The following is a 4,418-nucleotide window of genomic DNA, read 5'->3' as shown; positions in this document are numbered from 1 at the left end:
TTCAGCCTGAGCCCCATCCACGTTGTCACAAATGACAAGTTTCTTTCTTTTTCTTTTTATGACTAAGTGGTGTTACATTGTATATATCTATTTTATCCATTTATCTGTCTGTGGGTACTTAGATTTTTTTCCACATCTTGGCTATTGTAAATAGTGCTGCAGTGAACATAGGAGTGCATATATTTTTTCAAACTTGTGTTCTTGTTTGCTTTGGATAAATACTCAGAAGTGAAACAGCTGGATAATATGGTAGTTCTATTCTTAATTTAGTGAGGAACCTCTACAGTGTGTTCCACTGTTGCTGCACCAACTTATATTCCCACCAGAAGTGTATAAAGATTCACTTGTCTCCATCCTCTCTAACACTTTTCATTTCTTGCCTTGCTTTCTAGTAGCCATTCTAAAAGGGGTAAAGTGATCGTTCATTGTGATTGTGATTTTAATTTCCCTAATAGTGATGTTCAACCATCTGTATGGTTGGCTATCCATATGTCTTCTTTGGAAAAATATGTATTCAACTTCTCTCCCTGTTATTTTATTTATTTTTTGGTATGAGTTAGTTATATATTTAAGAGTTAACCGCTTTCAGTTATGATTTGCAGATATCTTTTCCAAAATATGTTTTAATTAGGTTGATGGTTTTCTTTGCTGTGCAAATCCAGCTTGTATCCCATTTATTTATTTGTGCTTTTGTTTCCCTTGCCAGAGAAGACATACTCAGAATAATATTTCTAAGGTCAGCGTTAGTGTACTGCTTATGTACTTATAGCTTATTAGGGTGTCCTGGAAGAAGTATATAGTTGGGTCTTATTTTTTAATTCATTCAGTCACTCTGTGTCTTGATCGACTAATTCAACCCATTTATATTTAGGGTGATTATTAATAGATGAGGTCTTAGTACTTCATTTTATCTTTTGTTTTCTGGTTTCTCTATATCTGTATTATTCCTTTCTCCTTGTGTTTTTCTGCAATTTTAGTTTGATAGTTTTGTATGATTTTCTCTGTTTCCTCTTATGTTTCATATCTCTTCTCTAGATTTATGTTTTGTGGTTACCATGAGGTTTGTATAAAACATCTCATAGATAAAGTAGTCATTTTCTGATGATATCGTCTTCATTTGTCTATACAAGTCCCATGTTTTTCCTCTTTCCTTTTAGTTTTATCAAATTACCAAATTATGCCTTTTAACATTGTGAGTTCTTTACCGATTTGAAGTGGTTATTTATTTTTACTGCTTTTATTTCCCTTGACCTTTATGATACAATTAAGTATTTAACAACCTAGTCTGATATAGAGTTGCAGTTTTCTGATTCTAGTACCTTACTCAAAGTTTTTCCTTACATTTGCCTTTTTTGTCCCAGGTAGAAGCACTCCTTTCAACAGTTCTTGTAAGACAGGTCCAGTGTTGACGGAATTCCTCAGCTTTTGTTTGTCTGGAAAACCCTTTATTTCTCCTTCATATATGAATGAAAGCCTTGCTGAATAGAGTATTCTTAGGTGAAAGGTTTTATCTTCCAGGATTTTGAATGTCATCTGAGCTCTCCTTGCATATATAGTTTCTGCTAAGTAATTTGCTGCTAGCCTAACCGGGGTATATCTATAGATTACCATCCTTCTTTTCCCTGGATGTCTTTACAGTTCTTTGTCACTGACTTTCACAATTTAGATATAATGTGTCTCAGAGAAGGTATCTTTGGAGGTAGTTAGGAGTTTTCTTAGCTTCAGGCCTTGTATACCTAGTTTCCACCCCAGGTTTGGGACATTCTCAGCTCCAATGGCACCCCACTCCAGTACTCTTGCCTGGAAAATCCCATGGATGGAGGAGCCGGGAAGGCTGGAGTCCATGGGGTCGCTGAGGGTCGGACACGACTGAGCGACTTCACTTTCACTTTTCAATTTCATGCATTGGAGAAGGAAATGGCAACCCACTCCAGTGTTCTTGCCTGGAGAATCCCAGGGATAGGGGAGCCTGGTGGGCTGCCATCTATGGGGCCACACAGAGTCGGACACAACTGAAGTGACTTAATAGCAGCAGCAGCTCCTATTTCTTTGAATGTACTCTCTGTTTTCTTCTCCCTCTCTTTTCCCTCTGGATCTTCCTTATTTTAATATTGCTCTTCTAATAGAATTGGATAGTTTTCAAATAATTTTTTCACTGAAATTCTCCCTTCTCCTCTACCTGTATCATTTCAAAATTCCCATCATCTAGCTCACTAATCCTCTCTTCCATGTGGTCTGTTCTATTTCCATTGCTTTTAATGTATTCTTCATCTCTTTGAGGTTTTTCGCTTCAGAATTTGATTTTTTTAGAATTTCAATTCCTGTAGTAAAGTGTTTCTTCTGCTGATTAATTTTATTTCTGAGCTCAATGAATTGCCTTTCTGAGTTTACTTATAGCTCTTTGAGTTTCTTTATGACAATTGTCTTGAATTCTCTGTCAGTTAGGTCATAGTATTCCATGAGTTTGTTGGTTACTGGAGGATTGTAATTTGTACCTTGTTATTGTAGCTTTTCAGGCATGAGTTATTCCTCTGCTGGCACATTTGAAGTAACAAGCGCCTTTCTTCTTGAGATAAAATCTTTGTTTTTTTGTTTTTGTTTTTTTTTTTTAATCCTAAAAGTCCATCATGCTATCATTGAATAATTAGAGGTCTGTCTTTTGTTTTTCAGTAAGTAGCAGTATAGCACAAATTTTAAGTTTCTCTTAGCTGAGCTGCCTCTGGCCATATTACAGAATGGATAGTTTTACCCTTCACTACCTTTGTCAGAATATCCCCATGAACAGAGGAACCTGGCGGGCTACAGTCCATGGGGTCACAAAGACTCAGACACGACTGACACCTAGCACAGCACCTTTGTCAGAGGTGTTGTCTGGAATCCTTGTCAGTGCTTATACTTCTGAAATCATAATATCCTGCTACTGCTCGTGTTGCCACCTGGGGCATCAGCATGATGGACACCATCACTACATTCAGAGTCTCTTGGATCACAGGCTCCAACACTGCAGGAAAAGGGGGACCTAGAGGAAAAGCCGGGATAGGGGTGTCTCTGCTGTGAGCAGGGTTGTCAGGTCACAACTCCTAGATAAGATTTCAAGTCCTACTGCCACCTGGTTCCCTGTGACCATAAACACCTCTGCATTTTTGTATGCTCACATCCATATTTTCTGGTTCTCTGGAGCTGTAGGCTGATCTGCTGCAACTGGGGGTCCAGGATTGCAAGTATCATATCTGTTGTTTCTCTCATTGTGCCTCCTCTTTTATTCCACTCACTATTTAGATGTATGGATGTGAGGAATTATCTGCTGTCCATGTATGTTAGACTGACACACCTTTGAGTTATAGAAATGTTACTGGTGGTAGATTGAAGGGAAGAGACAAAGGGAACATCTCACATTGTCATGATGCTGACATTACTCTTGTTGTTCATTTGTGTCCAGCTCTTTGCAACCCATGGACTATAGCATGCCAGGCTTCCCTGTCCTTCACTATCTCCCGGAATTTGCTCAAACTCAGTGATGCCATCCAACCATCTCATCCTCTGTTGCCCCCTTCTCCTGCCATCCAAGTTCCCAGCATCAGGGTCTTTTCCAGTGGGTTGGCTCTTTGCATTAGGTGGTCAAAGTATTGGAACTTTAGTTTCAGCACCAGTCTTTCCAATGAATATTCTGGGTTGGTTTCCTTTAGGATTGACTGGTTTGATTGCTTTGCTGTCCAAGGAACTCTCAAGAGTCTTCTCTAGCACCACAGTTCGAAAGCATCTGTTCTTTGGCACTCAGCCTTCTTTATGGTCTACCGCTCACATCTGTACATGGCTCCTGGAAAAACCATAGCTTTGACTATACAGACCTTTGTTAGCAAAGTTATGTCTCTGCTTTTTAATATGCTATTTTGGTTTGTCATATATTTCTTTTCAAGGAACAAGCATCTTTTAATTTCATGGCTGCAGTCATTGTCCACAGTGTTTTTGGAGCTCAAGAAAATGAGATCTGACACTGTTTCCATCTTTCCCCATCTGACTGCCATGAAGTGGTGAGCCTGATGCTATGATCTTAATTTTTTGAAATTTTTTTAAGCTAACTTTTTCAGTTTCCTCTTTAACCTTCATCAAGAGGCTCTTTGGTTCCTTTCCGCTTTCTGCCACTAGAGTGGTATCATCTGCATATCTGAGGTTGGTGATCTTTCTCCCGGAAATTTTTATTCCATCTTGTGAGTCATCCAGTTTGGCATTTTGCATGATGTACTCTGCATATAAGTTAAATAAGCAGGGTGACACTATACAGCCTTGACATACTCCTTTCGTAATTTTGTACCAGTTCATTGTTCCATGTCCAGTTCTAACTGTTGATTCTTGACCTGAATACAGGTTTCTCAGGAGATGGGTAAGATGTTCTGATATTCCCATCTCTTTAAGAATTT

This window comes from Bos indicus, chromosome 20 (assembly GCF_029378745.1).
Source record: "Bos indicus isolate NIAB-ARS_2022 breed Sahiwal x Tharparkar chromosome 20, NIAB-ARS_B.indTharparkar_mat_pri_1.0, whole genome shotgun sequence".
NCBI classification, from domain to species: domain Eukaryota; kingdom Metazoa; phylum Chordata; class Mammalia; order Artiodactyla; family Bovidae; genus Bos; species Bos indicus.
The sequence above is the reverse complement of the archived record's forward strand: the minus strand, read 5'-3'. Positions refer to the sequence as shown.